This window comes from Pelobates fuscus, chromosome 6 (assembly GCF_036172605.1).
Source record: "Pelobates fuscus isolate aPelFus1 chromosome 6, aPelFus1.pri, whole genome shotgun sequence".
NCBI lineage: Eukaryota > Metazoa > Chordata > Amphibia > Anura > Pelobatidae > Pelobates > Pelobates fuscus.
Window position 1 is genome coordinate 309,075,359 of NC_086322.1, and position 22,402 is coordinate 309,097,760.

The following is a 22,402-nucleotide window of genomic DNA, read 5'->3' on the forward strand; positions in this document are numbered from 1 at the left end:
ATTGTGGCCAGCCTAAGGCGCACCTGTGCAATAATCATGCTGTCTAATCAGCATCTTGATATGCCACACCTGTGCAATAATCATGCTGTCTAATCAGCATCTTGATATGCCACACCTGTGCAATAATCATGCTGTCTAATCAGCATCTTGATATGCCACACCTTTGCAATAATCATGCTGTCTAATCAACATCTTGATAGGCCACACCTGTGCAATAATCATGCTGTCTAATCAGCATCTTGATATGCCACACCTGTGTAATAATCATGCTGTCTAATCAGCATCTTGATATGCCACACCTGTGCAATAATCATGCTGTCTAATCAACATCTTGATAGGCCACACCTGTGCAATAATCATGCTGTCTAATCAACATCTTGATAGGCCACACCTGTGCAATAATCATGCTGTCTAATCAACATCTTGATATGCCACACCTGTGCAATAATCATGCTGTCTAATCAACATCTTGATAGGCCACACCTGTGCAATAATCATGCTGTCTAATCAACATCTTGATAGGCCACACCTGTGCAATAATCATGCTGTCTAATCAACATCTTGATAGGCCACACCTGTGAGGTGGATGGATTATCGGCAAAGGAGAAGTGCTCACTAACACAGATTTAGACAGATTTGTGAACAATATTTGAGAGAAACAGGCCTTTTGTGTACATAGAGAAAGTCTTAGATCTTTGAGTTCAGCTCATGAAAAATGGGGGCAAGAACAAAAGTGTTGCGTTTATAATTTTGTTCAGTGCATATACAATTCACCTAGTGCTTCAAAGTGTGTAAGGCTGCTTTGGTTCATCAGTAGAAAAATGTAACAACTAAAACAGCAGCTTAGTAGATAAGGCCTACGCGTAGAACCTCACTTTTATTTGAAGAACATATGAAAGACAAACTTTTCGTGACCCTTGTCGCTTCCTCCGTGTATAAATGCCGTATTCCTAAATATATTATGAATTGTGCTCCTTTTCAATAAAGTCTTTAAAAAAAAATTAGTAACCAATTACAGCAGGGAGAATTGGTGCATGCTGGGAAATATAGTCTTGGGGAACAATGTGACGTTATAACTACTTTAAACAGGTGAACTGCTAAAAACGGATACAATAACTATAGACAGCGTGTTTTCTGTTTATTGACTTCTTGTTTTATGTTCAGATGTTTTAGGTGAGCAGATTAAGTCATAATACGGCTTCACAGACACATAAAGGTTTCAAGAGAAAATTTGGAGAGGATGATTTTCTTTCTTGTTCCCGCAGAAATAATCCTTTTATGGTTGTCAGACAGGCAACAAAGCATAAAAAAAATAAAAATGAGTCCTTTCCAGACCTCTTCAGCTGGATACCTCTTAGGAGTTCCGGAGTGATATAGCACCAATCAGGACAATGCTGCAGACAGTGTACAGTATGACACCCACTGAAATTTACAATATTTATAAACTTGCTGCTAAAAATGTACCTAGTTTTTTTTCAATATATAGTTTTTATTATTTTTAAAATAGACATAGAAATCAAAGGATAAATAAGGCATAAATAGAATATGGTACATGGTACATAGTGTACATAATAATGTTATACAGTGTGAAATAAATTATTGCATTGTGTACAGTTTGACCAAATATACTCGTACTTGTCCAGTGATTCAAAAATGAATAAATAATCAGTAAGTAACAAGACATGAAGAGATATTACTACACACATCAATAACGCGAGTCGTTAACTTTATATTGCAAATATGGAGTCATGTAAGAATTTGCATACACAGTATTAAAGCAATAATTTGTAACAATTTGTAACAAGTCATAACCGTGGTTTGTGCCAGTATATATTGGAGTCTAATAATTTAAGAAGCACTTAACACGGTCATCACCTAGCGATATATGGGACAAAGCTAACTAGATTTTGTAGATTAATAAGGAATGGAGAATGGATATTAGAGTAAGTGGAGATAGTTAGAGGTAGCATACGTGACTGAAGAAGAACGAAGAAGGAGAGAGAATAGGAGAAAGAAGACTTCTGTTACATGCTTCTACTCAGTCAAAATGTCTCGAATAAATTCCCAACCCATCCATTGATTTTGAAATTTCTTCTGTGAGATACAATGTTTAGACCATTCGTGTTGGTAGGTGATTTCAATTGATTTCAATTCTCTTTAGTACCTCAGAAATTGAAGGGGCCACCACACTTTTCCAATACTAACTTTTGCTGAAAGAAAAATATTCAGTAGGGCTGCTATTGATGGAATTATCTTCAGATCTGGGATGAGATACAGCAAGTAGCACTCTGGGGTAAATGGAATATCTATTGTAACGGAATGCAGTAGTATAGTCCACGATCTCCGTTGGTATCATAGGTAATCCACAGTCAGAGTTAGAAAGCACGGCAATATCCCCAATCCTCCCAATAACCGGACGAAACACAGTTTGGGAGTCAACTAACTTGCTTTATTCACAGACTTCCATATTTATGCAGTTCCCCTTGCAAGGGGTTTCCTTACAGATGTTACAGGGGATTTCTCCCATCAGGCAGTATAATTATCCCAACAGGCATTGCTGCACGAGAGGGATCATCCCACTAAAATGGACGATTAAGTGGATTATCCCCTCGTGCAGCAAAACTGGCAATTCACATAGAAATCCATATTTCACATAATATTACTCGCTTTCATACGAACGACCGTTCGGTAGATAGCTGGGGTCTGCGGGCACATTTAGTGAGAATACCGCTCAGATCCTAGCTAAACTAACCGAACGCCGCACAAAATACACTTAACCATCGAGTTCGGTTTGAAACTACCGAACATCGATGGGGAACAGAATGTGGTGAACGCGGAACTCCCGAAAGCTCTGGAAGTCCAGCGGTGTTCGGATCATTGAGTAGCCGTTTTCAGTTCCAGGCTCTCGACGACCGAACACCGCTGCAGAGACAAAGGATCCAAGATGGCCGACCGCCGCATGGTCGGTAGCCGAACGATGGCCACCTAGGAGAGCCTTCAATTACCGATTGCAACATTGTTGCAATCGGTTAATTAGTGCCACACGACTGTGAGTGTGTGGTCTACCTGGGGAGCCCGTATTCGTTTGGCGAACGGCCCGGATAGCCGCGTTTCGTCAAATGAAAGGTTTGCATGCTGGTAGCGTACGGCTGCCAGCATGCGAACGGCCATAATATAATACATACACAATCAAGATACACAGTACACATTCAGCCTACGGACAACCTTTATTAAATATAGTCCAGAAGTGGCTAGGTTTGCCACATCTATCTCAGTAAATTTCTTAACTGTATCATTAATTTGGGTCCAGAAATCCTTAAGAAACTTGCAGTACCAGAATACGTGTTTAAGGGTGCCTCTCCTCTCACTGCATCTCCAACAAACCGGGCTGACGGAATTATATATTTGAGAAATTCTACTAGGTGTGAGGTACCAACGCGTCATAATTGTAAAGAAACCCTCCCAGTTGGAGACACAGCAAGAGGAAAATGTTGTTTGTCTAATGGCCATTTCCCACCTCATGAGGGGTAGTGCCACTCCCAAATCCTCTTCCCATTTGACCATGTATGGCAACTTTTAATCTCCTATATTTACAATATAACATTGTGATAAACAAAAGTTAAAACAACACAACACGTTTCACCATTTGAGAGGCTTTCTCAAGTGTAGCTCTTTAAAGAACAGTCTATAATTTTTTTACTAAACCACCCCTACACCAAGCGTTCTCTGATGTAAACAGTAATGGGAAAGAGGGCAACCTAACACGATATTTACTTTTCATACAATAAACTTTTCCTTTCTTGTGGAAGTTCTAAGAAAGTAATTGGTAAATGTTAACATGCATTGGACACTGGCAAGATACTCGTCTTGTTTTCCAGATAGATTGATTATTTTAACTACATCCTGACACTATAGGGCCTTATAGACCTTATCAATGATAGATAGATAGTGTAACGAACACTGGTATTTCAGATACCCGTCCGTCCGTTTCCTCTGGAACTGCTAGATCCTGAGTGATTATAGCTCGCAGCTTGGGTGTTGATTTGTACGTTCTCCAGACGAAATACAGCATACGAGTATATTCACTAAGCAAATCAGACGGGGACCCAGACATCAGCCTAGACTAGATGAAGGGTACAACAGGAATGAATTTATTCAGGCCAACTGGTTGGTTTATATGCGGTTACAAATGTACAGGATTTACGGTGACATATTCCAGGGGCATTCCCCACTGGACCTGAGCGGGGACAATGACAAAAAATACATTCTGCAGTTACATTGGCTCTCAGGTCCAGGACACTCCTACATAACATAATATAATCCTTCCCCTGTGCCTGGGAGATAATTGAGTCAAGCACTATACTAAACTCAATTATCTCCAAAAAAAAAACACACACACATTTCCACAAAACCCTGAAAGTACCCCAAACGAACACAAAGAGTAGTTTCTTCACAGATAGATAGGTAGATAGATAGATAGACGTGTGGATATTGTTGCATTTTTTTCATACCATCTGATAACTTTTAAAGCAGGTATAAAAAGAACAGAACTGGTGGGAGTCAAATTTGATTTCCAGCACAAATTGTACACTATATAAAATCAAATCAAGCTTTTTGCTAAAATGAACTCGTACATTATTCATTACAATCGCAATTGGTCATATTACCACATATTCTGTTTGCTTTTTTAGCATGTAAAACATAGTATTTCTTCACTTGAAGCAAAATGACAATTACTGTTTTTTATACCATTTTGTAATTAAAAGATTATTTAAAATACAAACCAAAGAAAAGTTACCTGTGCTCTCTTCTTAATCCCTATGTATATATAAACAAATAGAGGCTATTTAGTTACTCCAATGTCCATTGGAGGGAATGTGGCTCAGAACCTGGGAACGTAGTGGTATCTCGGTATACACCGACATTGGATCATTCTGGCAAGTTTGTATGGAAGGTTTAGAATGTTTGCACTTTATTATGTTTAATGATGTTATTCATGTTTTTATATTGTTGTAGTGTTGCGATGTTCATATTGGGGCCATTGTCATTGTAATGTTGGGGGGGTTATTTATATTCTGTCACAGGGTTTGTTTGACACTAACGTTTTGTATTAAAATATATATTATATTAAAAGCTGTGGACAGAGTTTTACCCAACATATTGTTTTTTTTATGTTGAACTACTAAATCAAGCGTACAAGGTAACAATATCAGTGGCAGAAGCATCGTCTACCTCTCCCCGTGCTGCCTTGTCCTGCTCCAGTCCCTGCTGAGGGTCCAACATGGCAGCAGAGTTGCTCAGCACCTCCAAAGATGTCCATTTGGTGAGCTGGGAAAATTCGCTGGGACAACTTGGCTCTATTCCCAGTTTGGATGTGTTTACAAAAATGTTCTATTCCTCTTTGAATTTAAAGAATACCTGTGCTAGAAAATAAACCCCAATCCATTTTTATCTACTTTACTTACCTCTTGTGGATCTTTCATCTGAGTACTTGCTGCTCTATTGTTCATTGGGGTAAAAGATTCATAACAGTATCCCTTCAAGTGAACTTTACTCAGTCTGAAGAAATTCTATGGGTGGAAAATGGATATTAAAATGTATCGGTTAATGCACACCACACGGCAAGCAATATAAATAGCTATGCATGTTTATGGTAAATAATGTTTCCTATTCTTGGACTGTGAAATCGAAAAGTCATCTTCGTAAAACTGTCATTTTCAGCCAGGTGTAAACTCTGATGTGACAATGAATCCAGGTACCGTCAAATGAAGCTTAATGTGGAGCTATCACTTATGTTTTTTTTTTTAAACACATCTCAAATGATAATTAAATCTTAGCATAAGGTTATACTTTTTTTCAATTATTATTCATTGTTATTTTGAGAGCCAGAGTTTTGTAAGCTGACTGATAACCACTTTCATCTCATTTTTTTCTGAAGTATACTCTCTGCTTGATAACTCATATTCTGATGGCCAGAAAACTTTGTATTTCTAGATATTGGTAAAGAGAAGAAATCTCCACTAGGAGAGAAATTATAACTCAGATAAACTATCAGGGAAAAATGGAAAAACTCATTTTCTTTAATTATGGGAATATCGAGAAATATACAAAACTTTGTTGGTGTGGTATGAATAATGTAACAATATACCTCAGGACTAAACCTAACAAACCCTATAAACCCTGGGTGTGACAAACTCCCCTGTCCCCATGAGTTTGCCACAAGCTCCTGGAGGAGCCTGCTTGCCAGGGCCGCCCACTGACTATGGGCCAGGTCAACGACTGTAAAGACACATATTTTATTTCCCCCTGGTTCGGCACTTCCCATTAGTGTGCATAGAACCGAATGCTAGCTCCCTGGCAGCTGTTCACATTGAACAAAACCATGAATAGACTTCAGGGGGACTTAGCCGCGAAAGCCCTGGAACTATTTTCAATATGAAGACTTTGCGGTTCCCGGTTGGTCCCCAGTGGCACTTAGCAGCGATTCCATGGAACTATTTTTGGCATGAAGACTTTGCAGTTCCCGGTTAGTCCCCAGCGACACTTAGCCATGATTCTACAGAACTATTTCCTGCTAGGAGATCATGCGTGCAGTCGGTCAAATGATGACTTCCAGGAAATTCCAGAACCATGGGGACCTGCATATAAGGCCAGTCGTGGCTGCCATTAAACCTATTCTAACTTGTACTCCAAGAACTATGTGTTGTCTGGTTACTGTTCCAGTGTGGAGGATTCAACAGGGAAAATCCTTGTAAGGACTAGAGTTCCCAGGACTGAGTGTCGTCCAGTGCCTGGGATTTACTAGAGCAAGTTCCCCATTCGGCTTTAGGAGGGAGCGGTTCCAGGGCCCCAGTCAAGCCACGGCGACTGTAGGCAGAAGTGCTGCATTTGTCCCCTGTTCCAGCTAGGAAGTGATCTTTGGCGGAGGATCCCAGCCAGGGGTACAGGGAGCTCCGTCACACTGGGATAAGCAAGTTGATAATGAATTCATGACAGCATAGTCCCATTCCATTTAAAACAGGTCCCCCTTCCTCCCATTTTGTAAAAGGAAGAAGGGGCAAGATCAATTAATCTCTCCCTTCAAGGGTTGTTTCCTTTCTATTGTATTTATTTATTTAGTTTTTATTTTTTGGTTTATGTTTTTTTCTTTGTTTGTGTAACAGAACCTTACAGTTCCCTGGTGCATGTGGAATAATCAGGGGAATTGTACTTTATACCATCTGTTCGGTAGTAATCCAACCTATAAATAAATGAATCAGACTACCGAACACCGGACCACCCTGCTGGTAATTAAGGGATATTTTACCTCCCAGTTCTATTTCAGCCATTTGTATGGGTCAGCATGAATCCTTTGTGTTAAGTATAGGTGGCTGCCATTTCGGGACTTTGCACGTGTTCGCGGCCATCTTACGCACCAACAGCGGTGTTTGCCAGCAATCGTCTGGAACTAAAAACGGCTACGCAAACATGCGAACACCGCTGAGACCTCCATAGCACCGGGGATTCGTGCAAAAGCTACCGAACACCCTGCTGTTTGGTAGAAAGACTTAACAGACTATGGGGGTTCTAGCGACCACTAAGATTCGAATGGATGGCAAGATTTCCATGCCTTTTTACCGTACGAACGAGGACCGACCGCAAGGCCAAAACTTATGGAACTATTTTTGGCTAGTTTGTCTGTGCGGTCGGTCAAAACTTTGGAACTCCATAACTCCCGAACTGTTCATCCGAATGGGCTGATATTTGGATTTGTTGTTCCCCTGAATGAGAGCTATCCAGGTCACCTCGACCTCATCCGGGAGCACTGGGAAGGGGAGATGGAACACGAGGGGGTCCCCATTGTGCCATATGTTCTGGAAATGCGGGACCGCATGGAGCAGTTAGCCCTGATGGCACGGGACCAGTACTTAGACCAGTAAAAAGGGAATAAACTCCAGACCTCTTGGCAGGGCCCTTACAAAGTAGTAGTGCAGGTCTGCAACACTACTTATGTGATTGCCAGCAACAAGGATGAAAGGATTCAGAAAACCTTCCATATTAACCTACTTAAAGAGTACCAAGAGAGGCCAGAGGATATTGCCGCTATATGCATTCCTGCTACAGAGGACCCCGATAACTTACCCATCCCAGACCTTTTAGCACCCAGAGAACCCCATAGCTTGCTTGACACGGTACAACTAGGGGAGCGACTAACCGCAGCAGAAAAGGGTCAGCTTAGGCAGTTAATAACAGAAAAGAGACTAACGTTCTCCCAGGAACCAGGATACACCATGCTAGCGACCCACTACGTAGAAACCCCAGGGCAAACCCCTCTTAGACAGCCCCCATACAGAATCCCTGAGGCAGTCAAGGAGGAAATGAAAAAGGAAGTACACGAGATGTTGAGACTAGGAGTCATAGAGCCATCTGACAGCCCCTGGGCTTCACCAGTAGTCCTAGTGCCCAAAAAGGACGGAGCTATCAGATTTTGTGTGGACTATAGGCGACTCAATGACCGCACAGTGACAGATGCGTACCCCATGCCCAGAGTGGATGAACTATTAGATCGCATTGCCAGGGGGCGATATCTGACCACCATTGATATATGCAAGGGATACTGGCAGATTCCCCTGGCCACCCCATCCGTCACCCCGTTTGGCTTGTACCAATTTAGGGTCATGCCATTTGGGATGAAGAACGCCCCAGCTACCTTTCAGCGCTTGGTAGATAGGCTCCTTGATGGCTTCCAGGACTTCGCTTGCGCGTACCTGGACGACATTGCGATCTATAGCGAAACGTGGGGGGAACACTTGAGACATGTAGAGGCTGTACTGGATCAGATTCGGGCAGCGGGCCTGACTCTGAAGCCAGAAAAGTGTAACTTCGGCATGGCCGAAGTCCAGTACTTGGGACACAGGGTGGGGTGTGGGAAACAGCGCCCAGAACCAGCTAAGGTTGAGGCTGTAGCCAACTGGCCCACACCCCACACCAAGACTCAGGTATTGGCATTCTTAGGGACGGCAGGATACTACAGGAAGTTTGTCCCTGACTATAGCGCCATCGCAAAACCCCTGACAGACCTAACTAAAAAGAACCTGCCTAGGATAGTCTTGTGGTCTCCCGCCTGCGAAACTGCCTTTCAAGCCTTGAAAAATGCTCTGATTCACGCACCTGTTCTATCTGCCCCCATCCCTAACAAAAGATTTGTCGTCCATACAGATGCCTCCATGTATGGACTGGGGGCAGTTTTGAGCCAGATCGGAGAAGATGGGGGAGAACACCCTGTCGCGTATCTCAGCAGAAAACTGTTGCCCAGAGAAGTGAGTTACGCGGAAATGGAAAAAGAGTGTTAAGAGGGTTGAACCATGTATACCTCCCCCTGGGTGTGTTCTGTTTGTACTTTACTGTAATAAAAACCAGGCTGGGTGTTCCAGCACTCAGTTCTTCTTGACCCTTCAAAACGTAGCCTCGTCTCGTTCTTGAAAGGGAATTATATTGGATTATTACTCTGCTCTTTTTACAGCTGAACCTGACTCTCCCTCTGGATCTCGTGGATGGGATTATACCAGCTTTACTTTTATACAGCAGCTTGCCAGGGAAAAGGACGTCTCCAACGACTGATACCCTCTCACTGCCTGGGTTGCCGTTACAGTTTGTTATATAAAAGGTTTACATATTTCTTACGTGAATTTTCACTTGATGATGTTTGGAACATTAATGTTTTGGGTCCTCTTTCGATCTGGGCTTATTATATTCCAGAACCTAGAGAGCTTAAGAATTATAAAGAACAATCCTGTCTTATACATCTGATTCCCTGCATATCAAATATATTTTTGCATGAGTTACATCATGATAGTTGATGTGGATATTTAACTCTAAACTTTGTGTGAAAAGAAGCAGAGCAGAAATAAGATGAGATGTTGGGGAGTTGATACTGAAAGAACCTCCTAAATGGGGGATAAATGGGGGATAAATAGAATAAACAGCACAAAAAATGAATAGGAGGGTTACTGAGTATCAAAAAAATAATAATGAAAAAGATATATAAATAGTGATATAGGTGTAAGTGGATACCTAATTCAGTCAGTATATGACTCAACAAAAAAATGCAAATAAAAAAATAAATAAAACATAACCGTTAATAAATACTAATATAAAAAGGTAAGATATGCCAAAAGTGAATGGGCACCCACCGAGAAACAGACACACATTTATGATAGAGCACAAGGGGAGGATCTACTAAATGTAGAAAACTACCTACCTCTATTTCTAATAGATAAAGTAAATCTAACATTGGAAGGGTAGGACTACTAAATAAGGTAAAGTAGTAAACCTACAAACCTTAAAATAAATGTGATCTACAAACGGTTGTTTGTCTAAAAAAACCTCTAAAATAATCTAGGTAAATACTCGAATATACTGACAGGCGCTGGAAGCTACTCTCCACTAAACTACAGTAGAAATGTGGATTAGACAGTTGAAATGCAACAATGTAACAATCAGGAATGATGTGATACAGGCTGATTCATGTAGCGAGTAGAGAATAGCTGTACTGAGAAAAGAACACAAGCTAAAGTAACAGCAAAATATCCTGTGGTAACAGTTGCTAAAGATTCCCTCATGTGCCTTCGAGGGCACCCCTTAAAGCGGCACTGTCATGACGAACCTACCTTACCCCAATCAATTCATCTTCTCCCCGTCTCTCAGGATCTGTTCTTCATTTCTTCCTGTCTGCTCTAGTTTTCTTTAAAACATAAGACAAAGTAGGGACTATTTGTCTTATTGAGGATTCCTATGCCTGACCATATATGACCAGTGAAGTGTGCTTCATTGCCAGTGGTCAGATACATTTTCCCATGATCCTTAGCTTTCCTCCCTGTTCCCACGATGCTTCCTGTCAGTATTGCCGAATGTCCTGTCACTTAGACAGAACGCTGGTGAAACTGCCGAATTGCTTCCTAACAGAATGAGAACAGTTTCTCCATTCGTGTTAAAACGCAATTCGGGACTTTCTTCGTATCGGAATTTCATTTGAATGAATGAAACTCCGAACCTATTCATTGCCGCGACTGCATCTTGCAGCCGCTTAGTAGATAACTCCCTAATTCCCACGGTATGAGGGAGCTATCTACCAAAAGGCTGAAAGACCTAAATTGGTCTTTCAGCCACATTTACTAATACTAAGTAAAGCTTACTTATTATTAGCAAAATCTTCTCATTTACTTGGATTTCAGGAGATGCTGCAGGGATATACTCAGCTGGAATGTAAGATATCCATAACAGGTGTCAATCAGGGAAACCAATAAAGATCAGAGAGATTATCAATAGAAATACATTGAATACAAAGATAAAGACTATTGTAAAATGGAAAGAAGATTTGGTTAAGTCTTTAACCATCGCTTCTTGGCTAAAATCTTTTGAACTATTTAAGAGTGTTTATTTATAAATATATAAATAAATAAATCTAGCTCTACTTTTACTCATCTCAAATCTCACTTGCCCTAACTCTGCAAACTCACTCTACAACTCCACTCTCTCCTCTCAACTTGACATCATGGCACCTCCTACATTTAAATGCAGCAAGTGCATTTCAACTTTTGGCTCATCAGAGGGGACCACACCCTCTGATGAGCCAAAAGGTGAAATGCGCGTCAGGGGATTAGACGCTGCTATCCACCTACGCTACTCACATGCCGACTTACGCACTAATATATTGTGGTTTTGTTCCACATATTCCTATTATATTTGGATACCGCTCTTTTTTTTAGGAGGTTGGTGGGCTGGTTGGAATTATTTAGAATCTACAGATTATGGACAGTTTTTATGGCCGAATCCCATTTTTTTTTTAACCCCCCTTCCGACTCCACTACATCTAACCAACCCCTTAGTCACCCCCAAATGCCCCCCATATTACCTATTTTTTCACTTTATTTTCTGCCCCGATCTATATTTAGGGCGCCACCATCTTTGTGTGGGTAGATGAAGTCCCTGTGGAATAAGTGAAAGGGGTTAATATTCCCACATATTCTTTTTTCATAAATATTCCAAGATTTATTCAAGGAATTTCTATTCCCTCATTCCCAAAAATTTGAGAACATCACAGTATCATGTAAAGAAAAAACATTCTGGAAAGTTAATCCCCCTTCTGTCCTCCTTGCTGTCATGATTTTAAATGAGAGTCTTGATTTTTCTTCCATTACAAACATAAAAATAATATAATTTATGAAACATGGTTAATTTTTTTTCTTTGTTAATCTTATATGGAGGGTTCGAAAAATATATTCCAATTTGGGTAATATGTATGCGTTCAGAATGTTTATTCTGCCCATCTATGAAATATTGAAATTACTAAATTTTTTTATTATTACCCTCAGTTCTTGCAACGTTTGCTATAGTTCTTTTCTATCAAGGAATGTTATCAAAACTAATTTCCATTTAGCAAATATTTAATTGTTTTATTACTCCAATTAAATTCATGGTAGTCATTGATACAGACTAAAATTTCAGGAATTGAAATCTCAGGGCGAGAAATGGTTAAATAATATCATCCGCATATAATGTTATTTTTTGTTCCTGATTACCTAGAAAGATTCCTGATATTTTAGTTGACTGTTTAATATAGGCTGCTAATGGTTCAATTGAAAGAATATACAGCAGGGGTACAAGTGGGCAACCCTGCCGTGTCCCGTTTTTAATATTGAACCATTTCGAGTTTAGCCTGTTTCCAAGAAAATGGCTATCCTTAGGATAGGAATAAAGAGCCATTGCCAGGTCTTTAAATGTCCCTTCTATTCCGAAAGCTTAGAATGATTCAGCTAGGTAAGACCAGTTAACTCTGTCAAACGCTTTTTCAGCGTTGACAGTAATAAGGACAGAAAGAAGGTGCTCTTTATTTATCTTCAATATCATATTTAAAATTTTCCGTACATTGTCACCACCTGATCTTGTTTTGACAAATCCAGATTGATCATTATGGATTATAGAAGAAATAAGCTGACCAAGTCTGTCTGCTAAAATTTTCGAGAAAATGTTTATATCCAGTTTTATTGGGCGGTAGTTGCTTATATCGCTGGGATCCTTTTAGAGCACATTTTAGAGTGGCCTTTTGTTGTGGCCAGCCTAAGGCACACCTGTGCAATAATCATGCTGTCTAATCAGCATCTTGATATGCCACACCTGTCAGGTGGATGGATTATCTCGGCAAAGGAGAAGTGCTCACTATCGGAGATTTAGTAGGATTTGTGAACAATATTTGAAAGAAATAGGCCTTTTGTGTACATAGAAAAAGTCTTAGATCTTTGAGTTCAGCTCATGAAAAATGGGGCCAAAAACAAATGTGTTGCATTTATAATTTTGTTCAGTGTAGTTGTGTAAATTTAGCTGTTGGAAGGTTATATAATGAGGTGTAATAGTTTGCAAAAGCATTACTCATTTGATGAGGAGAAAGATGACTTTTATCAGCTATAATTTTCTTTATGTTTTCTGTTTTTCTCTGCTTAAAGTCTATTTGAAAAAAAGTTGGTCTGCTTTATTATTACTGCTATACCAGTTTTGATTAAATTTCGTAATCATCTTATTGATATGTGATTGAACTAAACCAATTTGATTAAGAATTACATTTGAAGGGTTCATTATGTTGCTTTGTTCCAATTTTACCAACTTCCCATATAGGTCCGTTAAGTTGGCATTATTTTTTTCCTAGTTCGAGCAACCAATTCTATCAAGTTACTTCTCATAACTTGATAGAATAAAATCACCGGTTCCCATAATGCCGCAAAGCTTACACTTTTACACTTTATTTCGACATCTATCTGAGACTTCAACTAGATTACACACCAAATAACAAACACACTGACACCCGTGAAAAAGTGATAAAACACAAATGAACTTAACTGATAGCTACACTGCTTCCCAAGGTTATCTCCCAGCTGATAACAATATAACAGGACTGTATAATTGATAGGATATTTTGGGATTCTGCTAGTATACCTATAATAGAGGACAAAACATAGCGCAAATATTGCTACAAAATTGTTATTTAAGACTTCCAATGGTTTATATGCACTCACATATTCCAGAAAGGTAAAGCGTATTATGGGTGCCTCCCCTCGATGGAAATGGGGGGTTGTTTCCTTTTAATTTTCCCTCCTCAAGTGATAACCAGTAGGGTATCCAGGTCAGCAAGAAGATCCAAAAACAGCAACCAAAAGGAATACTCCAAAGGCAATTTATTCATAAATAAATTTATTTATTTTACAAAAGTTAAGAGGGTGTACAAATAAAAAGATTTATAAAAACAATATAAGTAAGAGATGCTGGTCCTACGCGTTTCATCCTTATACAGAAAGGACTTCCACAGGGACCTCTTTCAATAAAAATCAAATAACACGTACACAAAGTAAACAGCATCCTAAAAAGCTAACAATCAAATGATCTTATATAAGGCTAATCCCTTCAAGTCATTGGTGGAATAGTGGGTGTCTTCTCATCCTCCAGCTCCAATTCGTCAACCTTTTCCTCACTTCAGGTGTAAACGCTTTACCGGAATGAAATGCCGGGTCCGTTCAAACATTCTGCCACTTCCGCGTACGTCATACGCCATTCTGGCTTTCACGGCAACCGGACATGGACCGCAGTCTGTACTGAGTTAGCTAGTTAGCAATCCTTTCCAGCACTAGACAGGTGTCCTTGAAGGCACAGACTAGGGATTAACTAGCCAGTACTTCAGAAGATATTATACACCGCTAGTCACATTATAATAGAGACAGTTGAGCTTTATCTATTTCTCGATAGGTGCCCTTGAAGGCACAGAATAGATATTAGTTTGTGTTGTCTTCCTTGCATTCTCATTATTCACTTTGTTTTAATTTTATATCAGCACTACTCATATTCGTTCTCTGTCTTGTCTAGTCTATAACATGCTGTGGATTATAGATAGAACGTATACACAGTATTTGTCTCCACAGCTAGACATTACAAATAGATTTTTTCTTCATACTAGCACGTTCTAGATTGACAGACAGGCAGACGCCAGACTACAGTGACCCCTAGTTTCATTGTGTTCCGTGGATTCTTAGTAAACATGTCCTTTTGACTCATGGGTACACTACAATCTCTCTAAGTGGGGGCTAGAGTATGTGTTTGATGTTCTCTGGGTGCTTAGTTGTCCCTATAGCTGTTATAATAATGTTTTCATGCTCCTTCAGATGATCATGATACATTTTGAACTGTGATTATATCTCAGATATCGTTCAGTGAACAGCTATCAGATATTCTGGGTGTTTAGCTGTTCATATAGGTGCAATAATTTCTCTATGCTCATTTTGACGATCATGAGATATTTTGAACTGTGATTATATCTCAGATATCGTTCAGTGAGCTGCTATCTGATATTCTGACACCTTAGAAGGATGTATTATATCATTCCAACATTAAGCATACCTAGCTTTTCCTAATAGCTGCTATTAACTTTTCATGCTCATCTGAACGATCATGATGTATTTTAACTGTGATTACATCACAGATATTGTTTAGTGAGTTACTATGAGATATCCCGACACCTTAGACAGATACATTATGGATGCATCCAACTGATATATATTGGATACCTAACATTGCATCATCGTAGCATTGATTCTGCTACTATGTATCTCCTGTGTCAGTATATTTAGCTCATTTCCAGCAATTCGACTGGGCTGTACTTTTACACCCCAGAGTTTTTTCTTTGCATCCAATATTTTTTGTGTTTGAGTTTTCACTTCCTACTGCACATTACACTTTACACATGTCCATTCAGCACATTAGAGCATTTTTGCCACATTATATATTCTCTCAATGTGGTAATGGTAGTATCTACATATATTTATGTTTGTTTGTTTAGTTTTTAGTACTAATAAAGTATTTCTTTGATTTTAATTATTCATTGGGACAGATCTTCTCTCCTGTTTCTACTTCTCATAACGCATTTAAAGGTTCACCAAAGAGTTTCTGTTGAAACATTCCCCTTATCGTTTAAAAGAAGAAACGATTTGGCCTTGAGATCCAAATGCTTTATTTGTTCCTGTGATATTAAAATTGATTTGTCTAATCTCAATTGAGGTTTGATTTTATATTTTGGGTTGTTGGTAATTGTGGACTCTATAGGGGCATGGTCAGACCAAGTAATAAGACTTATATGTGAAGTTAGAAAATTAGTTAAACTTAAAGATTATGCGTCATTAGGATATCCTGAAACCAATCTAATTTTCTTTTAAAGACCTTTCTTTGCTTATTTGAACTCCTTTCCTATCCCTCTTATCATCTATTACAGTGTTCCAGTCTCCCCCGGTAATTAAGATACCTTGTTTAAGTTCATTAACCTTAAAAAAATAAAAGCTTTGAGAGAATTCGTTCGGGGCATATACATTAACCAAGGTGTAAATTACATTGTTTAATTTACAAAATACAAGTACAAGACGCCCCATTGGATCTTTTTCCATATTTGTAAGTTCAAATTTATTTTGGACAAGCATATAATAGCCACTCCCCTTTTCTTTTTTTCTCGTAGATTTGCCGAAAGTACTATAGGGAAGCGAGAAAATATCTATAAATCCTCGTTTTTATTTTTCCATTGTGTTTCCTGAATAAAGCAGAGGTCTATTGTATCTTCTAATAACATCTTCTGTAATAACCCTCTTTTCATTGGGGTATTTAAACCCTGGGCATTAATAGACACTATTTTAATTGACATAGTTTGATCTGTTGATATCGTTCATAATAGTCCCAGACTTTCCATTTGGTAATACTACTTCTATCCCTCCAAGATGTCTCCATAGAAAAAGAAATGTTATAAGAAATAGGCTTACGAATAGAAGTACATATAAACATATATAACATACAGTAAGTCACCTTAGGCTCATAAACCAATTAGCGACTGCCCTGAAACAGAATTCCCAACAAAGAGAACAGTAAAAAAAGAGAACAAAAAAAGAAAAGAAAAAATAAATCCATAAAAAATTCAAAATCTAATTCAGGGATAACACCGCTGGTGGTTGTAACAACGAGATTTTTATATTATATATTTACCGTATATACTCGAGTATAAGCCGAGTTTTTCAGCCCATTTTTTGGGCTGAAAAACCCCAACTCGGCTTATACTCGAGTCAGAGTCTGTATTATGGCAATTTGCATTGCCATAATACAGACCGGGGGAGAGGGGGGCTGGCAGAGCTGTACTTACCTGTTCTGCAGCTCCTGTCAGCTCTCTCCTCCTCTGCGCCGTCCGTTCAGCACCTCGGTCAGCTCCCAGTGTAAATCTCGCGAGAGCCGCGGCTCTCGCGAGACTTACACTGGGAGCTGACAGAAGGAGCTGCACGGACGGCGCAGAGGAGGAGAGAGCTGACAGGAGCTGCAGAACAGGTAAGTACAGCTCTGCCAGCCCCCCTCTCCCCCCACTGAACTGCCACTGGACCACCAGGGAAGGAGAGCCCCCCTCCCTGCCATATATCAAGCAGGGAGGGGGGACGAAAAAAAAGAAATAAAATAATAAAAAAAATAATAATAATAAAAAAAAAGGGGTATAAGGACCACTATGGGAGGGGGGGGGGTATAAGGACCACTATGGGAGGGGGGGGTATAAGGACCACTATGGGAGGGAGGGGGTGGGTTAAGGACCACTATGGGAGGGAGGGGGGTATAAGGACCGCTATGGGAGGGAGGGGGGGTATAAGGACCACTATGGGAGGGAGGGGGGGGGGTAAGGACCACTATGGGAGGGAGGGGGGGGATAAGGACCACTATGGGAGGGAGGGGGGGTATAAGGACCACTATGGGGTGGAGGGGGGTATAAGGACCACTATGCGAGGGAGGGGGGTATAAGGACCACTATGGGAGGGAGGGGGGTATAAGGACCACTATGGGAGGGAGGGGGGTATAAGGACCACTATGGGAGGGAGGGGGGTATAAGGACCACTATTGGAGGGAGGGGGGTATAAGGACCACTATGGGAGGGAGGGGGGGTATAAGGACCACCATGGGAGGGGGTGGGATAAGGACCACTATGGGAGGGAGGGGGGTATAAGGACCATTATGGGAGGGAGGGGGGGGGTATATGGACCACTATGGGAGGGATGGGGGGGGATAAGGAACACTATGGGAGGGAGAAGGGGGATAAGGACCACTATGAGAGGGAGGGGGTGGGATAAGGACCACTATGGGAGGGGAGGGGGAAGTAAGGACCACTAGGGGAGGGGAGGGTAAGGACCACTGGGGGAGGGGTGAGTCAGGACCACTGGGGGGGGGAGTGAAGGAACACGGGGGTGGGGAGGTAAGGACCACTGAGGGAGGAGGAGGGGAAGTCAGGACATATGGGGGGGGGAGGGGGTGGCAAAAATTTTTTTGCCTACGGCGGCAAATATCCTTGCACCGGCCCTGCACACACTGCATTCACACACTGCATTCATGCACACACACACTGCATTCATGCACACACACACTGCACTCATACACACACGCTGCACTCATACACACACACATACGCACACACTGCATTCATTATACACACACTGTAAATAAATATTCAATTAATAAAAATTTTTTAGGATCTAATTTTATTTAGAAATTTACCAGTAGCTGCTGCATTTCCCACCCTAGTCTTATACTCGAGTCAATAAGTTTTCCCAGTTTTTTGGGATAAAATTAGGGGCCTCGGCTTATATTCGGGTCGGCTTATACTCGAGTATATACGGTAAGTCAATTTGGTAGTGAGTATCATTTCTATATATCTAATTCCTAATTCTTCTTTAATATTATTTGGGAGAGATAATTTATTGAATATGTCAATTGCATAATAAAAAGTGATTCATAAAAATAATATTTATTAGTAATTAGTCATTATTTACCTACAAAGTAAAGGGTTCGTTTAAACTAAAATTAAAAGACATGCTAACTCAATTTCAGCTCTCTCCCTCTCGTCCCTTTCTTTCCACCCCTGTCTCCATCCTCATTTCCTCCTTCTCCTCTCTGCTCACTTGTGTCATTTCTTTGTTTATTCTCCCTTTCTTTTCTTTTTTTTCTGTTTATTTAAATATATTAAATATAATTGTGTTGGAAACAATTGTGATTGTGTTCAAGTTTTTATTTTGTTTAGTTTTTTATCTTTCAAAACACTCTCTAATAGATTTTCATGTTTCATGTATGTAGTAATCATTTATATATATCAAATTTCTTTAAAGATTTGTTATATTCTGCCAATATTATAGCTAAGGAGGAGAAGAGGAGAAAAAAAAAGTAAGCTGTCTCTATTCAAATTAAAATAATTATCACTTATGATTCTTTTATAAGTTTCAATTTGTTTACAAGGTTTCACAGCACTCTAAATTTATTTTAATTAGGGAAAGAAGAAAGGGGAAGAAAAATTATGTATCCATATTTCCAAAATATTAATAACTAAAATTATAATCAAGTGATGTACCAACTAACGACACGACACTCCTTAAATATATTATAATCGTTTTCTTATAAGGGCAGCCGTGATCAAGCCATATTCAAATAATTCTAAATGAGCATCAGATAATACCAAGCTCTTTAGTTTAGGAAGATCTTCTAAGGGGTCCCTCATAGTAACAGTTTTTCCATATGGAGTATGAGTAGTTTTGTAGGAAAACCCCACCTGTAGATTATATTTTTTGTGCAAAGTTGTTTAGTTATTTCTTTAAAGTGTGTCCTACTCACCCTTGTGACCAGTGATAGGTCAGGCAATATTAACACACCCTCAAATTTTTAATTAACCGGTGTTGTGTTAAGTTTTATTTGTCTCATCAGTTTATCCTTAATGGAACCATTCAGAAATCGTATTATAACGTCTCTCAGATATATATCACCTGGTTTGATAACCCTGTAGATCCTATGACATCTCTCTATGGGGGATGGTGTCAAATGTTGTGAATTAAGATATTGGGCAATACATTCAGTAATTTATTCCTCTAATTGTTCTTGTTTTGTTTTTTCAGGGGTGCCTTTACACCTTAAATTGTTACGGAGAGATCAAGCCTTAATTTCTATTACTTTTTGATCAAGTTCTTTAATTAGATTTTTTAATGTTACATTTTGTGTTTTTAATAGAGACCTCTGCACATATCTTCTCCATCTCATTATCTTGGTCCGCGGTTTTGGTATTTATGATAGAGATCTCGTTTAACAATTCAGACATCTTTTGCTTTAGATCATTTTTTATTTTACCATACAGGTCATCCATTAATTTACTTAATGTTACATTTGTTATTACATCAGAGGGAGGAATTGGAGGGATCTAAATTGATATTTTCTCATTTTGATCCTTCTTTGGAGGTGGAAGTTGATACAGATCTCCTTTGAGTTAAGGCTTTGTTGGGATCAGATTTGGGGGAGTAGTTTACATTTACAGATTTGTTCTTATTTAATTTCTCAGTTGAAGGGACAGTGACTTTTTAGGAGACATGATTGAGAAAACAAAAAAAAGCATCAGCTAACAGAAAATAACAGCTATTAAATTGTATTAAATAAATTTACCCCTTTTTATCTTTTCCTTTTCCCTTTTCCCTCAGCCCCTCATAAAAAGAGGTTTTGTTTTTTTATTGTTTTTTCTTTTTCTTTTTTTTCTTTTTTGCTACTTCGTTAACCGCAATAAGCCTTAATGTACAGTATAGTTAGTTAAGTAAACATAAAGTAGTAATATCCAGAATTGTATACATTTTTAGCCATATTTATGATCAATTTCCAAGACAAGTCAGTATGATGACCCAAAATTTCCTGAGTGATATCTTGATTAAAACAGCTTTCTTTGTTAAATAATTAAAAGAAAGAGTATGGACTTAGTGCCAGAGTTTGTGAGACTATGTAACTAACTGCTACTTATCTTAAGAAGACTGACAATTCTCACAGGGTCACAGGAGTTTTCTCTGTTAGCAGGTCTTCTGCCAAGGGATAGATCCAGGCGTTAGCAGAACAGGGTCAATATTCCCCGTGACCTCTTCTTTGAGTACTTGCCTCAATGTACTGGAGTAATCAGTAGCGCAGCCTGGATTGAATTTGGCGGGTTACATGCTATATTTATGTTCCAATGCATTTTGAGCCGAGCACCGTACGTCAAACACTCTGCTTCGTTATACAAAAAATGTCTCACCACTCACTGCATCAAATGAACTCAGGTTCAGCCCAGCGTGGATCGTATTCAGCGGAGCTAATTTTACTACACGATCAGCACTCTGCTCCGGTACACCTACAGGACCCTGATCAAACTGGCACAGATTCGATGCTCATTCCTGGATGCCATTAGTAGCAGCTCACATACCAATCCTAATCGTGTACTCCATTTCACGGTGTTACACCACTCTTGCGACTCGTGCCTCGTGCACGCACAGCTTCCTACGTCATCCTATGTGACAACCAGTGACGTAATATTAAAGCGCCCAGTTACATTGCAGTTCCAAGCACTAGGACTTGATTTCCAGTGTCATTTCTATGTGGATAACACACAAATTGATCTGTCCTCCCCTCATTTCTCACCACTTCTGTATTCACTACGCACTTATTGTTTTGCTATTCATTACATATAGTGAAAAAAGTGATAAGTGCTCTCTATCCAATAAAGCAGCTATTCACCAACAAGGAGTTCCTTTTACCTTGTGAACAATAGAACAAAACAAGCAAGTAAATTAGGTGGACAGCGCTAAGAATTATTATAATAAAATCATACATCCACAGGTAGCAGCAGATTTCGCAATTATGTGTCTTACTCTTAAAAAAAAGGGAAATAAAAGTACAATGATAGTGCAGTATGTTATGAATAATATGGTTATAAAGATATATTCCAAAGGGGCACTCACGTTTTCCAGAGCTTAAAAAGCTCTATTTTAGGAGCCTGGATGGAACAATCCCCGGGTAAGGATTTCTTTTTGCTGGTATCAGATTCCCAAGGTAGTGCGGTTCATCATATGAAAAAAATAAGGATGTATACCAATGGTACAGTAAGTATGTAAAAGTAGGATAAGTAAATAATATATTGGCCTACTTACATTTGCTAGAGCAATGACCTGCTCTAGTGTATAGAGCTTTAGGTGGAACAATCCCCACCTAGGGATATATGTAGATCCGGAACAGCAGAGTGATGGTGAGAGTATAAGGAGCTCAAGAGTGACTGGGTATTAAAACAGAATCTTTATTAATAAACAGAATAAATAAAACTATTTAAAAGTGAACTATATAGTAAAAAGAACTATAAATAAAACCAGTCCTTGCAGGCAATCCTTAATCTCCACTTCACATGTTTCGCTTACAGCTTTTTCAAAAGTGAATGTCTGTCATTACATTTCTACCCAAACCAACTCTTAGTTGAAGCAAAAGCTGCTGGTCCCTTGGTATCCTGTGCCTCCTTCAAGCTCTGTTTAAATGATGATCTAACATAGGA